We start from the raw sequence: 18,737 nt of genomic DNA on the forward strand, positions 1-18,737 counted from the left end.
GTAATCAGCTACAATGAAAATAAATCTACAGCACTGTATTTTGGAAACTCACAAATGAAAAACAGTAAATGAAGAGATGATTATCACTTATTGTAAAATTCTATCTTTGAAATGAATTTACAGATAGTAAATAAAATGGTGACTTTATTAAATATAAATAAATAAATATATTAATATTCATGTGAACAACAAAACATTAGCAATATTATTTGAATTATTAGGCAGAAAACACTATGTACTTAAAATATAGTTGCATTTTCACAAAATTTACATCATTTCATTTGTATAGATCTTAGCATATACAATTCAATGCATATCTCTTTCTCTTTACCAAGTGTTGAATATTTTAATGAAATAAAATTAGGTCATTTTATTATGTCTTCTCTTATGTACTTGCTTTGTTTTTATTTAATGTTAAGTTAAATTATTCTAAGTATCTCATAATAAAAACAACATAATAAAAATTCATGAAAAATTTAATGTTTGGGATGGTACATGTTATGCAGATGAAATGTATTTTCTTAGAATATATCCATGCATGTTATACTTTCTGTATATTTATTTCTTCTCTGTCATCATTCAAAACTTATTACATATATCATGGAAATGTCCCTGATCTGATAAATATGGATCAATGAACATCAAAAATATGACCTTTGAATAAAACAAGAGAAGGAAAGAACCAACATTTCTTGCTTCATTATTATATACCAAGTGCTTTGCTATATAGATGTATGTGTTTATGTGTGTGTGTGTGTGTGTGTGTGTGTATGTTTAAATCATCATAACAATCTCATAAACCAACATTATCCTCATTCAAGGAGAGAAAACCTATATTGAGATATTTTTTAAATGACTAAGTAAACACATTTATTACTGTAGACAGGAAATTCAAACCCAGGGTCATCTCCCAATCTTCTGCTGCTGTCTATGATTAACTTGTATTAGACTCTTCTGTCAAGAAACCATTAAAGCTGGCTAAAATTAAAACAAACAAGCAAATAGCAGTTTGAAGGAAACTTGGAGCAGGCAAGGAGGCCAGGATTTGAGGGGCCATGATTCTGAAGAAAAAGGAAATGCAATGGAAAAAGCCTTCCATTTACTACTGGTTTTTTTTGTTTTTTGTTTTTTGTTTTTCCCACTTTGGACATTTGCAAATTTCCAGGACCAGGACATAGAGGCTGCATGAAAAACAGCCTCATAAATTTTGTGGCCCACTCACTGAGGTAGAAAGGGAAAAATATTAGAGTCATGATTACCATGGCAGCAGGAATTTGAGGGTCTAAATTGGGAGAAAAAGGAATCATAGAGAAATGTGTCATTTGATATATGTTTTCCCTTAAGTCTGTGCCAAACTCTTAATCTTTGCATGAAGGAGTAAAAAGACAAGAACCTAGAAGAAAAATGGTTGATACAGGCTAAAGTACTATAAGAATGTTTAACAATCTGACAGTGCTAAGCTGTCCACCAAGAAGGAGGATCCCCAAAGGGCCCTAGACTTTCAGGTGAGATCCCTGGGAAAATGACCCTGTAGGATGAAGAACCAAGTAGAAGTAGAACAGCCCTGAGAAAGCCTGAAACAAGTTTAGAAAAATCTTAGTCTCAAATTAGATCTAGGTGCTCCACCCATAAGTACCTCTCTAATAGATGAATATTAAATCTTCTCTGAAGAAAAATATCATGATTCAGAGTCTTTACAATTTTTACAATGGTTGACACTCAGTTAAAAATTACCAGGCATGACAAGAGACAGAAATAAATTATCAAAAACAAAGAGAAAAAATAGACAGTAGCAATAAACCACCAGTGATCAAGATTTTGGAGTTATCAGAAATAAACTTTGCTACAACTTTGATTAAAATCTTCAAAACCAAAATAAATGAAGTGATGAAGAATTTTACCAGATATATGACATCTAGAATGAGACAGATGAATATTGTAGTACTAAAAAAAGTACAATTTCTAAAAGTAAAAACTTAATAGATATGTTTAACAGAAGAAAAGAGGAATAGAAACTAGAATATTCTTCAGTAGAATGGAAAGCACAACCTATTTCTTTTTAAGGTCATTCTACTTGGTATTACTTCTCTCGTGAAAGAACTTGTTGAGTTTCTTATGACTGACTGCTCACTTTAGGTCTCAACATAAATATCACTTTTCAGAGAGACTCTCTGAAACCACCCTATTTTGGAAGGTTTCGTCATACTTTACCTCCCTATCCATCATACTTTCCTCTCTGTTTCCTTCAAAACGTGTCAGTGCAAAAAACTATAACCAATAAAAGTGATAGATGTAAGGACTTTTTTTTTTTCCCTCTATGCATATGCTTAAACAAGTTACTCACCTTCTTCAAGTCCACTTTTTCTTCAGATAAGGACGCTGATGCACAAGTTAAATATTGTTAAAGAGTAAATGAGATAATACCTGTAAAGCACCTAGCTCAGCGTGAAGGCAGAGTTTTCATTTTATCCAAGAGTAAAACAACATGTTGAAAAGTTGTGGCTATTTGGGAAATTAACTAAAAACCCATGGACTAGTTAATTTGAAAATAGCTGCGTCAGAGTGGAAACCATATGGATCTGATGGCAGATGCCTTGGTTCTAGTTCTCATTCAAAACAGCTTACCTATGCAGTGGCATTGTTCTATCAGTTTTTAGAATTATAATTTAAGAATGATGTATACACATCATTATCATGAAAAGAGTCCAATGTAAAATGAGTATTATCCTTAAATCTGCCCACAAAATAAACTCCTAATTCACAGACCATTCCTGATATATCAAACAATCTGGAGTTTCCATTGTCCAAAAATTGATGATCATTTCTCTTTTGAGGTTTGGTAATGTGTATATCAATAATATCTTTTCTGTTTTACTGTATCTTGATCAAATGGAGAAAGATATAGAAATGAGGTTCCTATCTGGGAGTCTGCCGAAATCACATTGATTTTATAATTAAATGTTATTTTCTACATGAAACATTTAATTGTCCAATTCTCGAGAATTGAAAATGGTGTTGTCAAGTTTAAAAAGAGAATAAATCATCATTTGCTTCCTTAAATAAAATATTACTGAGGTTGGCTTGAGATCAAGGAAAAGATCATCTATGGAAAGAACAACATTTTTCATTCACTGTCCTAAGCAGATATATGCAAAGCTAATTTTGGATTTTCTAAATCAGGGATCAACAAGCATTTCCTAAAGTAAATATTTTAGGCTTATGGACCACAAGATCTCCATGTTGGAACTACTCAACACTACCACTGTAGTTTAAAAAAGTGGTCATAGACAAAATGTAAAAATGGCTATGATCTAATGAAACTTTATTTACGAAAACAAGCAGCCAACCCCCGGTGTGTAATTTTTTGACCTCTGTTGTAAGTGATTAAGAAACTGCTATGATGAAAAATGAATATATACACAAGAAAACACTTTGCCTTTTTAAGGAAAAAGAGTTTATCACAAATCTATGACTTAGAAGTTTTTCAGATAATCGAAACTCTAATAAAGAAAAATGTAGGTTGATTCTTGCAGTGGAGACTTACTAACTTCTTAGGTAATCCATTCATTTTTTTCCCCCTTGGACACACAGACTTTCTTTCAGTGAGATGTGGCCTGCATTTTGGCCAACAGAAATGGGCAAACATTTCTAAATATGTGTCATTTCTAGTCTTGGGTCATAAAAAGCCCCTATGTATCATCCTTACCTACTACATCCCTATCTGTCAGCCAGATGCAGAAGATCTAGTGAAACATTAAGACTCCAGGAGGTGAAGGAGCCCAAGAGTCACTAAGGGACTACATGAAACAAAAGCCCCAGCCCTTTCCTGCCATCAACTGAACTCTATATGCATGCCAATTAACTTCCATTTTACCAGTTCACTGAAATAACAGAGTTGATATTTACCAAATAGTGTTAACTAGCATAAAACATAAACTGATTCAAAAAGCTCTAAATATGTAAAATTGACTTAATGGGTTGCTGACAGGTGGTGAGGACACAGATATAGCAGGCCTGATGACTGGAGACCCCTGATCTTCTGTGTTAAACGTTTATAAAATGGAGGCCCAAATTACCTTAGGAGTAAGACCATGTGACAACTAGACAAGTGATTTTAGAAGAAGTGGCTGGAAAGGGTCAGAATGTGTAGTTGGTTACTCTTAGCTCCCTCCAAAAATGTATCAGAAGACAAAGGTGAGCCCAGACACTGATCGGCTGGCTTTCGTGATGAGATCAAGGGCTTTACAGTTTGGAAAAGAAGATCAGTAGAGGTCAAGTAATAGACTGAAAAAAATCATTTGAGTGCAAAGGCCCAGTAAGATTTCTCAGTTGATTCAGGTACTGAATCTTGCAGCAAAGATCGGATGATCAGATTAAGGGTGTTACCTGCTCACCTGAGACCACTTTTTTTTTTTAATAGCCTTAAATTGTCTGCTATTAAAAAGGAGGAGAAAAGAGAAGATGGGGGAAAGAGAGAAATGAGGATGAGAACAAAAGAAAGAAATCATGCTTGAACATTATGTATAGAAAAAACTTGGATGTGGTTACTGGCACATGAACCTGGATGGCAGGAAATAACTTCAAAGTGTCCTAATTTTGAAAGGGTTTTAGTTCCAAAGAAACCACAAACCTGGACCAAAACCTATTTTAGTGTCCAAAGCTTAAAACAACCTTTGGGCCCAAGAGCAGGAAGGAGACTGCAAAAGCTCTCCAGTCCCCAAAGGTGATAGTGATGAACAAAGAGAACAATGAGAAGGTGGAGCTAGAAGACTTGGAGAACACCTCCTAGAAATCAGAATCTAAGGTTGGGCTTGTCTCCCATTCCTCTTTTCCAAATGGGAAGCCACCACAAATCCACAAAATGAAAAGTTTCAAATAGTTCCAATGCAAAGAAAAAAAATGACCATTACTATATGTAGTAGTGATACAACTCACAAAATTGTCTATCTGTGTATGTGGGTATACACAGGTATGTGATTTCACACATATGCATACATATATAGCTTTTTGTTTTTAAAGCTAGTATTTGTTTATACTTTCTGGAGTTCACAGTCCATGATCTAATCTCAAAAGGTGCAGCAAAGGCACTGGGCCTGTGTACTTGCCTTAGACACATCCCCAGTGAAATCCCTCAGCCCATGAGCCTTCTCTCATAGGACTGCAAATCCTCCACTTCTGTCCGTGTTCTATGAGGTGAGTAATGCAAACCCTCAAATGAATCCATCAAAATCAAGTAAGCTTTGGTCCCAACTCTGCTTTGTTATTCCTCATACAAAACTACCTTCAAAGTGTTTGCTCAGTTATAGCTTGCAATACTTAAGATCTACTCTTTATAAAAATCAAGTATATCAACTTAATATGTTTGTAAATGGAAGCAAAACAGTAATTTCAATATTTTCTTTCCTCAGCATAATAGGAAAAAATGCCCTATCTTAGTTTATGGAAGAGAATATAACTCAGCTCACCTACTGAATTTAATGCAGAAGAGCATTTTTGATATTACCAATTACCCAGATATAAAATATATTTTTAATTCCTTTATAGTGACTGAACATCTTGGATAATTAAGAATTAATGACCTGAAAAAATAGCAGAAACTCAAGTAAGTGTATTATTTATTTTTATCCCTCTTTGGATTGTATACTTAAAGTGACTTATAAATTTTACTATCATTTAAGGTAAAAAAAAGGTGATTTTCACTTCAAAATTCTCAAGTTCAAATCCCAGAATATTAGAAATCCAGGGATTCCATATCATATATTATACTTTGTAATGGTGTGGATACAGAAAATAATTGGAAAAAGCTGGTGTTTTCCTACAAAATGCTTGTCTAAAGTGTATTTATACTTTACATTTGCAAATATAAATTTAAATAAAGCCCTTTTTAATCTGACACTAAAAAAGAAAAGCACCACTGATTCTGAGGTTTTTATCCTTGCATATAATGCTGTGTTTTATTTTTTTAGATGTTTTCACACACAAGCCAATCCAAATGACTATTAAATAATGTTGGAACAAGAGCTAAGATTTAATCCACAAAAGCATATACTTAATATTTACCAGTTGCATTGAATCAGAACACTTCCAGGATGTGAATCACAGGAGTGTCCAACATTGTCTCTTGGAGCTTTGGGCAGAAAACTCTCTGGATCAGGTCCAGAATTCACTTTCTCTTATCTTTTTTTTCTTTGCTTTGGTTGTAGTCTGATGTGCTTGGAAAGCAAAAGATGACTAAGTGTCAATGAAACTAGACTCATTTTCTGGTTTCAAATTTTTATGTGGTTTTCGGAACACTACATCAAAAACTAATGGTGTGATGTATGGTGATTAACATAACATAATAAAATTAAAAAAAAAAGTCACCACATTTTAAAAAGCAAATGAGAACAAAATAGAAACACCCCATGGTCTTTAAGCTCATCTCATACAACAGATGACAAAGGCCAATGGAATAAGCTTCACGAACACAGCACAGTGAGAAAAGTAAACACAAAGATAAATGCATGCTTACCTTAGATGCCACATGACAGTGCACTGAGATCCTTGACAGGTGATAAAGACACAACTTGGCAAAATCAGCAATTATTTTTGGCACCTACAAAAGAGGTACCGAAGCAGAAAAATCTGTCCAAGAATTAATCTGTAGCTGCACAACACAGTGCTCCATCATCTGGGGGCTCTGATATGAAGCACAGTCAGGTATGTGGAAGAGCCTTAAATATCGCACCATCAAAATAAATTTTTAACAACTGAGCAAAGAACAGATATCAATTAATAGATGTTGTATGTAAACACAGACAGATTTTTTATGTGTATTTTATTTTTGCCTTTAATAACCCCAAGAATAAAATTGAATTTACTAACAAAATATCTTTGAGAAATCTTATTGCATGCAACTCAAAATAATTTCGTAGTTTTCAGCAGCGGAGCTTTTGTTCTGACAGGATTCACTGCTATTAGAGTGATTCTGTGCATCAATTCAAGTGTTCAGTGAAGCCCCTGCTTGGCTTGGATGCCAAACCATATGAATCAGTCACTCTTGTCATGACGAATTAGATATTGCCTCAATTTTCCAGTTTCCACAAAAGCAAATACTTATATACAGGTATAGGATATCCTGTCCATAATTCTGCCTTGCATACATTAAAATATGCTATCATTTCAGGAGGAATAATCAAATTATTTCCTTTTACAATAACCCCTGGTCTAGTTTTTTTTTTATTTTTAAGATTTTATTTATTTATTTGACAGAGAGAGACATAGCAAGAGAGGGATCACAAGCAGGGGGAGTGGGAGAGGGAGAAGCAGGCTTCCCACTGAGCAGAGAGCCAGATGCGGGGCTCGATCCCACAATCCTGGGATCATGACCTGAGCCGAAGGCAGACGCTTAACGACTGAGCCACCCAGGCACCCCATCCCCTAGCCTAGTTTTAATCAAGTTGTTGATGCTTCACCTTGATGTCCAGTAACCCTTTTAACAAAAAAAAAAAAAAAGGAAGACAATTACTTTTAGTAAAAATTTATAGAATCACAAATATATAGCAAATCGATTGTTTAAGTGAAAAAGATATGTCATTGGTATGATTTTTTTCGGTATTATAATTTGTGTTTCACTAAAAGTAATTTCCTTTTGCAAAAACTAATCAAGTGTTAGTTATATCCTTTTTGCTTTCTTTTTCTCCTAGTGAATCATTATTGTTTTGGGTACCTAACAATATCCATCTCTCAGGATTAAATCCAACAATGAATTAACAAAAATTGTCACTTCATGCTTTTAAATGCGCTGATAAATCCTACACTTGATTTTTCTTTCAAAGGGCTTAACAACTGACATTCAAGAGATTAAATGTTTAAAGCTATTTCTTCTTCATCTACTATTTTTTAAGTAACACATTCTATTGTATTTCCAAATTAATTTTTCTTTGTTTTCCTCCTCAAACCATTGAGAATTGTTTTATAGACATAAAGGAACCAACAACTCAAAAAATATCTCATGCAATGTTGTCTAACCCCTTGGACTCACACTTCAGTGTCTGTGTGAGACCTCTAAACTGAGCCAAAAATGCAGGATAAAATCTCAGGTTTCCTCATATGAGAGTCTTACCCAAATCAATTGAAACTGCTCAAGGGTAATCAAGTGTACAACTGGAGTTAATAATTTTCATTTAGCTGTAATATCATTGCTTTCTGAATGCTGGCCTCCTGCCTTGTGTATTATGTATTTTTGTTATGCTTAGCTTGCTTAAAAATCATAAATTTGAGTCATTTGTAACTCAATATCATAACTAGAAAATAGTCACTCTTCACGCTCATCTCGACCCCAATCTCTGACTTCTTGTATTTAGGCTTCCTTTGTCTTTCCAAGTAACTAGGTCAGTATTTTAAGTAAAACTGACAACCATCCTAAAATCCCTCATCTCTGACTGAACTGACCGTTTCTTCACCGAATCCTTAGGAAACATGACTGGCCTCTTCTTCCCCAATAGCCAGCTGCTGAGCATTGTTGGAGTAAATTATCATCGCAGCCTTTTGGGCCTTCCAGAAATTCATGCTGCATAGCCAAGACTACTGGTCGAAAATCTTAATGATGCTCCATAAGGGGAGGGTTCAAGGTTGACTTGCCTGTTCTCTTCACTGCTGTAGCCCCATAGCCTGGAACAGAATGTCCTACTTTGTGAGTGCTCAGTAAATATTTGATACATCAGTACTTTGCTACTGTTCAAATCACCTCTGATTTTTTCTATCTCCACCACCCTTCACTCTCAAGACCATTCAATATGTGCTACCATTTCTTCCTCTCTTTTCTTTAAATCACAAACATTTTGTGGTGAGACAAGTTAGAATTACTCCTATTGGATAGCTTCCAATTTCTCTTCAAATTTTCTCAACATAGCCTCACTACTTGTACATACCTTCACCTTTTTCTTCTCTATCCCTGGTCTCTTAAGAAAGTCCAAAGTCTAGGGATGCCTGGGTGGGCTGGGTTGGTTAAGCATCTGACTCTTTATCTCAATCTAGGTCTTGATTTCAGGGTCATGAATTTGAACCCCACATTGGGCTCCATGCTGGGTGTGGAGCCTACTTAAAAAAAAAAAAAAAGTCCAAAGTCTGAAACTCTTTTGCTACCCTAATCCACGTTGTCTTCACTTTCATTTTTTTTTTTCCTCTTCACTCTTAACTCCACAGAAGCAAACAGTCATAAGAATTACAATGTAACTTACAGGTCATCTGGTCCATCCTTCTCATTTGATCAATGATATAACCAAAACAGAGAAGATGAGTAGCATATTTAAAGTCAGAGACAAAACAGTAGCAAGACCAGGATTAGAAGGAGTGTTCCAGACACTTGTCCTGGCTTCTTCTTACTATGCCACTTCAATTATCCCATCTTACTCTCCCACTGCTTCTCTTTTTTCTGAAATAGCATCTAATGAAGACTACAACAAGCCAGAGAAGGCTCTCCCAAAGAAATAACATTTAACTACAGCCTCAAAGAATAAAGACATATTAACCTCCTGGTGAAGGCACAAAGCAACTTATAGGAAAACAAGCAGTCCAGAGAGCCTGGAAGCTATAAAGAACTGATGGTGCAGAACATTGTGGGAAATGAAACAGCCAAATTCTAAAGTCTTTCTATGCCATGCTAAACAACTGATAATTTTGTTGACTACACTAGCAAGCCATTGAAGTATTTATAGTAAGGTAGCAGCCAGATCATATTATTGTTTAGATAGATGCCCCTTAGAGACATATGAAGGAAGAACTGAAGTAGAGGTTGATGAAACATAAACGATGCCACTTACATGTGTGTACAATTTACTTGGCATTAACAGGTTATCACAATTTTATTATCTTCAGATAAATTTAAAAGCTTAAGAAACTATTTTCTCTCTCAAAAACTTTGAACATTTTAAAGTACTATTCCTTGTTTAATTATAAAACTGTGTAATTATCTATAGATAATGATGCTGAAATAATTAGAACAAAAGTGGGTGAAAAATTTCAGTGTTTTGCTTGTTTGGTTACTTTGGAAAGAGTCTGGTTTCATACAGCTGCAACACATACATTTATTTTTGAACAGTTCAAGTGGACAGACCCATCGGCTTCTTTCATGCTATAAAGTTTGCTAATATTTCTCTATTCTTATAAGGTTACTTTGCTTCTAAGGAACATTTATGTGACTTCACCTTTAAGATACTTCTCTGACAACAAAATCTAAATATTCTCTTATTCCCTTTCCAATTCTTAGTCTCTTACAGGCAGTAAAGTGTGAAGTTTTTTACATTTTTAAAATGGCTGATCTCAGCTGAATTCTGCTCCCAAATGAAAATTCAGAAAATAATCTCATCTCAATGCCAATTTAATGTAATTAGACCTTCTCCAAACGCACCCTTGTACTAGCCTCTAGTCCTCAAATTCGCAAGTGTAATATCTTACTCCCAAATGTGGCTGCACATCAAAATCATTTGCATAGCATTTTTTTTTTTTTAAGGAGAATCCATACCCAGCATGGAACCCAACACGGGGCTTGAATTCATGACCCTGAAATCAACCCCCGAACTAAGATCAAGAGGCAGAGGCTCAACTGATTGAGCCACCCAGGTGTCCCTCATTTGCAAAACCTCTCAAACATGCAGATTTCTGAGCTCCAGTAAAGACTTCGTGAACCAGAATCTCCATGAGTGAAGCAGGGAATCTGTGTGTTTAACAACATAGGAGGCTACGGCGTAAGGTGGGATCCCTCCCTGGTGGGCATGACAGTGGCCATCTCCACCCACAGTTAGAAGAACCATGGCATGTTAGACAGGTAACTCTTGCCTGTTGCCAAACTAAGTACCAAGGTGTTCTGTGTCAAAGGTTGCAAACCCTTGGGGGTAACCTCTGGGGGTTAGGGTGGCTGGCCATGAAAAGGAGAAACTGAATCCCTTGTTTCATGAATACACCTACGTGGGGTCAGGAGTCAAGAGTCCAGAGACGTATGAGGACTGGCACTCGCCAGGAGAGTATCCTGTCCAGAAGGAAAGAACATTAAATAGCAAATTAAAAAAACAAAAATAAAAACAAAAACACTGCAACAAAGCAAAACAGAGAGACTATGGAAAAAGGGGAAAAGTTTTATATATCAGTACTTTTGAGGACACTTTTTCTTTCCTGTTTGTCAAACAACACCCCCTTTTTTCATTTTTCACAGTGGACCCTGAAATTTATGTAGTCAGCCCTCTCTGGCTTTGATGGCTTGTTATTTCCAACTGGGTCTTTCATTAGCACAACTTTCTGAGATACAGCTACAGGTTTGGGGAATGGGGGCTAATTTTCTCAAAGCTATCACAGTATTAACAATGAAAGAAGAAATTTCCACTGGTCAATTCTCCCAACTCAACTACCCATTTGACAAGGTACAGGGGTGCCGGGGGGGAGCTTATATTGTTTTTCTTTAATGACAATTTGTATAAAATAAATTGCATTTCTCTAAAATGGCTTATTTGAAAATCTTAGCGAATATACAGCAATAAATTCTTCAAAGTTCTAAAACTGGTAAGTCATCTTTTTTCAATGTGTGTTCCATGAAAAGTCATTGACTTTAAAAGTGTACACACACAAAAAGATTCTCTAGCTTTTCTTTGTACAGAGTCGTTAACATGCTAATGTACTTTGCGATTCTCCAAAAAGGATACCACCTCATATATCCTCTCTTCTAAGAATTACCATTTTTTTTCCACATACAGACATTTTGAAATAAAGACGTATCTCAAAATTACATGTACATTTACTGTAACATTTCTATTTTTCAAAATCAAAAGTCTGTTCCCAAGTCTGTAATGTATCTTAAGATTAGTTCCATTTATTTTTTAGAGTATAATTTTCAAACAGTAAAATTTGCACTTTTTAGTGTACCAGCTTACAAGTTTTGACAAATATATACAGTTGTGAAAACAACAATACAATCAAGATGTAGAACAAATTAACCCATATCTCCTCCCCAAACTCCAGGTCCTGGCAACCATTGATTAATTCTCTTTTTACATAGTTTTGCCATTTCCAGACATGATACAAATGGAATTATACAGTATCTAACCTATTAGGTCTAGCTTCTTTCACTTAGCTTAAAGCATTTGAGATTCATCCACATTGTTGTGTAAGACAGTAGCCACTGAAGTAAAGAGCTTTATGCCTGGAGATGGCATGCATATTTTTCTGCCAGGCCTTTAGCATGGGGTTAATATAACCAGTTTGGGTGGTATTATTATGTTTGCCTTCAGTGTACCACAGTTTTCAAATTTCTCTTGTTTAGCTTATATTTTGGGTGGAAACTCTCTTACCAAAGAATTTTTGTCAATGTTGCTTCACACTCGGTGTCAGATTCTTACTTGGCACTGTGCCTCCTTTCTCTTGTCCCTCTCTCGAAACTAGATCATTGTTAGTTATTATTCAGCATTTATTGGCCTCATTGTGGGGTGCAGGGAGGGGGGAGAGGAAATTCTCTGTTGATCTGATTTAACCTCAGTCTGAAGAAGGCACTGTGGCTGGGTTTTAGGGGTGAAGAATTCTCAGTGATTTTCCCTCTCCCAACCTTTAATTGTCTAGTTTGTATTCATACCCCTGCCTCCCCACCCCCCCAGAGAGGATGTTTTTCTGTTCCCTTCCCCCAGCTGCAGTGGTCTTTTACCCCAGCCACACAGATGGCAATGTTTGCTGCCTTTCCTGCAGCATAGTAGGGCTTTTGTTCCCAAGGGGTAGATGGATTCCGGTGGGCTTTGTGCCTTACCAGCAACAGCTCCTATTCCTGTCCCCCAAGCACTATGCCTTCTCAGGACTCTTGTTTTGCTCAAATGTTTCTTATGAGCACCTGGTGAGGTACATGGACAAGAGCCCTTGAGGGACAGTTGCAGTTGATTCACTTTGTGTTGTTAGCCCTTATGGGTTCCAGGTTTTTGTGTTGTTGTTTTTTTTTTTTTGGTGAGGAGAAGGCAAATTGCATTCATTCATTCATTCTTTCATTCATTTTGCTTTTTTAAAATTGAAGTACAGTTGACAAATATCAGTTTCAGTTGTACAACATGGTTATTCAACAACTCTCCACATTATGAAATGCTCACCATGATAAAGGCAGTTACCACCTGTCACCATACAAAGTGATTACAATATTATTGACTCTATTCCCTACACTGTCCATTTCATCCCTATGACTTACTTATTTTGTAACTGGAAGTTTGTACTTCTTAATCCTAGGAGTTCTAAATTTTCATTTAGTCCACACATAGCCTTTAGCAAATTGTTAACATTTTAGCTGAATTCTTCTTACCATCTTGTATGGTGCTTGGCAGAATCTGCCCCAGGTAAGCAGTACTGTGCTCCTTTTTTCTTTGGAGCACTGTATTTTCATGGACTTGGGATCATTTGGTTGTCCTGCATTCTCAGCTCTCTGTTGGAAGAATGGGAGCAATGTTCTTTTTAGCTTTCTAATTCCTCTGAAGAAGCCAGAAGTCTTAATTGAGCTTAAAAACTGAGATAAATAGCAGTATTTTGCATTCCCTTCCTAATTCTACCATTGAAATAATTTTGGGATACTAATCTGCTAAGGAATATATTTTAGAATTTATTTTGCTATCTATAGTATCTATTAGAAAAAAATATTTTAGTAGCAACTTATCCTAATAATGATTCATATAAAATTTATATTAAGGTACAAAAAGTCTTGTAGAAAATTCTGGGTAGAATTTTCCAGTATCTCTAAACAGAAAGAGGGGACAAGTTTATAGGAGAGAGTAATCAAAAAAAAATATGGTATTCGGCAAGCAAATAGCATCCTGCTTGCTTTTACCTGGTGATAAGCGATGGCCAGCCCTGCTGCCCTAAAGCCTGTAGTAGGGCAGGTTTCAAGGAGAGAAACAGAAGGAGGTTGTACGTAACTATAGTACTGCAAGAATTTCCCTTTGTTGTAGTAACGTGAACTTCTGGTTTGGGATTTCTTCATCCTGATGGATTCCTCACAACCAGCACAGCACTGAGCCTCCAGAATTATTGGTGCATCCCCAGGATGAACAAGGGAGGCATGAGTGATTCTATTCACTGTTTCCTTGACCTTGTGTTTGTCCTCTGCACAGCTTGTTGTGGGTTTGACGGTAAACGAAGGTGATAGCTACCTTAACAAATCATCACTTAACATTCATCCTCAACATTGAACCAACATAGCTCACGTGTATATACATTTTGAAGTATTTTTGTTGCTGATTTTAGTAGACGTTTAGGAATGTTATCAGTAAAAAAAAATATGAACAGCCAGTTGCTTAATGTTTTTAAACTCTAAATATATTTCCTCTAATTTCCTGGCAATAGTTAGGCTGATACTTAAATATTTGATTATAAGAGCATTTTGATTCCTATTTTACTTCTTTTCTACCTTTCTCATTACCTGAACATAAATAAAATGCTTTCAAATTGCCTGCCTTTTATTATAGCTGAGGAACTGAAAGGACAAACTTAAAAAAAATAAAAACATATGCTAAATATATAAAAATATAGATATATCAATACATATGTAATATATAAATATTGTATATATTTGATATGATAAAATATTATTTTTAACATATTTATCAAATATAATTAAGTATATTTATTAAATATGTTAACTCGATATATAATTAAAATATTTTAAATATTTAATACAATAAATATACACAAATAATGGCGACTGGGTGGCTCAGTTGGTTGAGCACCTGACTCTTGGTTTTGGCTCAAGTCGTGATCTCAGGATTGTGAGATCGAGCCCCCCATGGGGCTCTGTGCCTAGCACAGTGTCTGCTTAACATTCTTTCCCCATCCCCTCCACCCCTCCAACCCTCCTGCTCAGGCATTCTCTCTCTCTGTCTCTCTAAAATTTAAATAAATAAATAAAATATTTTTAAAAATAAATAAATAAATACACACAAATACAAATGTATAAAATACAAAGGTATAAAAAAGACAAAATATGTAGAGTCATACGGGTATCCCCGCTCTTCAAAAGTGTATGTTACTCCACTTTGCTTTTAAAAAGACCTACATTAGTATGTTTTTGCTAACCAAAAGAAATCCAGATAGGATTTTTGCTTTTATGGAAAAAAGGCAAAAAGTGAAAGTAGCATTCAGCATTTGTTTGCAGGCAGGTCCTTATAGAGGCAGCAGACACCCCCAACAGCAAGAGTTTCACCAAGCTCCTTCCCCAGGAACTACACTCAGCAGCTCAGCATCAAGCTGCCATAGCTGTGAGCAACAGTGCTTTATCTCAATTTATTTTGTGCATTTGTTAGCAAGATGTATCAGAAAAGCCGAAGAGGTTATTTTTTGGGTCAAAAAAATTTCCATATAAAATAACAATAACTGCTTCTTTGCTTTACGCCCACCATTTTGGCTTACAAAAACTTTTGTAGGGGGGCTTCTGGGTGGCTCAGTCATTAAGCATCTGCCTTCAGCTCAGGTCGTGATCTCAGGGTCCTGGGATCGAGCCCCGCATCGGGCTCCCTGCTCAGTGGGAAGCCTGCTTCTCCCTCTCCCACTCCCCCTGCCTGTGTTCCCTCTCTCACTGTATCTCTCTCTGTCAAATAAATAAATAAAATTAAAAAAAAAAATCTTAAAAAAAAAAAACTTTCGTAGGAATACTCCACTTTCAGATAGCAGGGGACACCTATGTATTGACATATGCTCTATGCAATTCCTGCATCTTTTGTTTCTTACATAAAGACTACTGCACTGAAGATACCTTCATTTATTCTAATCCATTAATTCATAGTGACCCCAAATCATATTCCAGCAAAGGCTTAACAGCAGAAATCTTTGATGGGGGGTGAGGAGTTCCTGGTGCAGTTTTGCTGGTTGCCAGTACCCAGAGCAATATTTGAGTACAAATAAATCAGAGAAATGGTCACTTTCAAGATGAGTCCATACACTCTATTGTTACTTATTTTCAAATAGTTTCCGAATATCACTTCTTTTTGCACATTTATTTTTCCCCTTTGAGCTTTCAGATTTTCAAGGAATGATTAATCCACACTCATTATGTGCTTTTTCTTGCAGAGCACAGATGTAAACACTAAATCCCAAGGTGACATTCTCCTTTTTAAGGGTGAAATTGAATCACAGACATAATTAACTCCAAGTCCTACATAAACAGCAACTTCTCTCCGAATTTGGTAAGTAGAAGCATTTTTACACTTAAAACTGTGTCTATTTATGCATTTAAATAGTACACAGTGGTTTGTTTTGGCTTTCCAAATTAATGTGGTAACTTCTGAACACAGAGATCTTGAAGCATTTGTATCTTGTAATAAAGTCACAAATGGTTTCCTGGGTTGGTACTCAAGCAAATTGTTTCTGTTTATGCCTTCAGTACAAGATGGCAGTTATCATTAACTCACAAAAAAAAAAAACACAAATAAATTACAACAATGACTGCTAGGAAGAAAGTTGTGAAAGATTACATTAGAAACAGAGTACCATCTATTATGTACAATTTTTCACATTTAGCTATCTGAATGGCTGATATGTGCTAGGCATTGATCTAGATGTAATAATGTCTTAATAATGTAATGTAATAGATGTAATAATTGTGTCCTTTAATCTTCACAAAATTCTTTTGAGTAACAATTGTTTCCATTTTATGGCTGAGCCATGTGAAATTTGGAGAAAATTGTTTACTTAAGTTCACACAACTACTAATTGACATTGTTGAAAGTTTTATTAGGCTTCTCTAATCTGAAAAACAATCTTACTTGAGGTCATATGAGGAAAGCTAATACGAGACAGAAAAACTTAGTAGCTGGGGCGCCTGGGTGGCTCAGTCGGTTAAGCATCTGCCTTCAGCTCAGGTCAGGATCCTATAGTCCTAGAACAGAGCCCATGTCAGACTCCCTGCTCTGTGGGAAGTCTGCTTCTCCCTCTCCCTCTGCCCCTCCCCCAGCATGTGCTCACTCTCTCTTTCTCTCTCTCAAAAAAATAAATAAAACCTTTATTTAAAAATGTGCTTAAAGTTAAATTGAGGATAAGGTGTTGTTTCTCTAGCTTTATTCTCATATATCTAAAATATTATGTGATATCTGCCCCATCCAGATAGCTATAGAGAATAATATAGATAGGGGGCACCTGGGTAGCTCAGTCAGTTAAGCTTCTGACTCTTGGTTTCAGCTCAGGGCTTGATCTCAGGGTCATGGGTTCAAGCCCCATGTTGGGCTCCACGCTGGGCCTGGAGCCTACTTAAAAAAAAAAAAAAATGAACAATACAGATAGGATTCTTTAACTATGAATACAATAAAAACTTTTTAAAACCTCTCAGAGACCCAAGTTCTATAATGAGAATCTAAATGACATATTATTTTTTGTGTAAAATGAATTATATAATAGATTTTATCATCTGTCTGGATCCTGCACACAAAGCCTTGATGATAACCCTTACTTGATGTGAATCAGAAAATAATTTATTTCCAGTTGTATCCTCTTCTGACTGGGCTGTCCCTTTGTTGCCTCAAGGCCTACAGAATTTATCACCAGTAGATCTTACTCTTTGCTAATTAATTTTGGCTTTGGTTTTCTGAATTTATAAGTGGAGCATGCTGAGTACATTATCCTTCTTTGGCAGTAGTTCTTCTCCCCTTTTTGACTTCTGGATCTGAACCTCATCAAAGACTGTCTGTGGGCTGCTACATACAGGAGAGAGATTTTACACGTTTTGAGGGAACGGGACTCTTTCCTTTTGAAAGTAAATTTCCAATTGTTGAGCACCATGTCAGGGCATAAGTAACCCTCTGTACGCCCTGGAAATAGTTGGTATAGAAGTTATCACTCATTCCCTAGCATTTGTGGATTGCAAATTTCATATAGCTTTGTCTTCTAAAAAAATCAGCATCAGGGAAACAATCTCAATTCCAATAATATTTTCATATTGAGCAATTATTTTCTTTATATAATCTTAAGATAAAAAGACTACAGATTTCAATTACAGAAAATGTGTAGTATCTTTACTATTAACTTACATATCTTGCAAGAATATAAGATGGTGTTTTTTTCATAGTATTTAGCAGATTTGAGTCTTTTGTTTGTTTTTCTCATATTCTGAATTTCTGCTAATGTCTAAAAGTTAACTGTGAAATCCTTGGGGCTTGAATTTGGGGGACTTTTATATTTCATGTATAAAATGCAAAGTACATTTTTTGGACTTCTATAAGTGAATATATTTTAACAAACAAAAAGACTGACATGGTTCATCAAAGCTGTCTTGTAAAAGAACTTCCTGATGGCAAAGATGATGATGCTACAAAGGGAGATCACGTGGTCTTTAATTAAAAACAGGCATTGTATCTGCCTTGTACTGTTCTTTACTTGTAAGCAAGTCGATGGCTTGATTATGTAATTGCTTTAGATCCTTACAAGTATATATGTTATGATTTGGTTTACGTCACAGCCTCTGTGATTTTGAGCTTTTTTAAAAACATGCCCTACTAATTCTGCTTCCTTCCATTTGCCTTAATTTTTATATTGGGTTTGCAACCATACCAGCAACACTAATTTTTAATAATGCACAAAGATACATGAGTAATGTATTATGTCAAATTAACACAAAATGTCTAGCGCTATTTATTCCTCCCTATAGTTCATTTTAATTAAAAATGTATTCCTAAATACTTCCTTGATTAGGGACTAATGCTCTATTAATTTGAAATGCATCTACTGAGAACAGAGTAAATTCAGAGAGAGGAACTGAC

This window comes from Leptonychotes weddellii, chromosome 1, assembly GCF_054177405.1.
Source record: "Leptonychotes weddellii isolate Sample4059 chromosome 1, ASM5417740v2, whole genome shotgun sequence".
Lineage (NCBI taxonomy): Eukaryota > Metazoa > Chordata > Mammalia > Carnivora > Phocidae > Leptonychotes > Leptonychotes weddellii.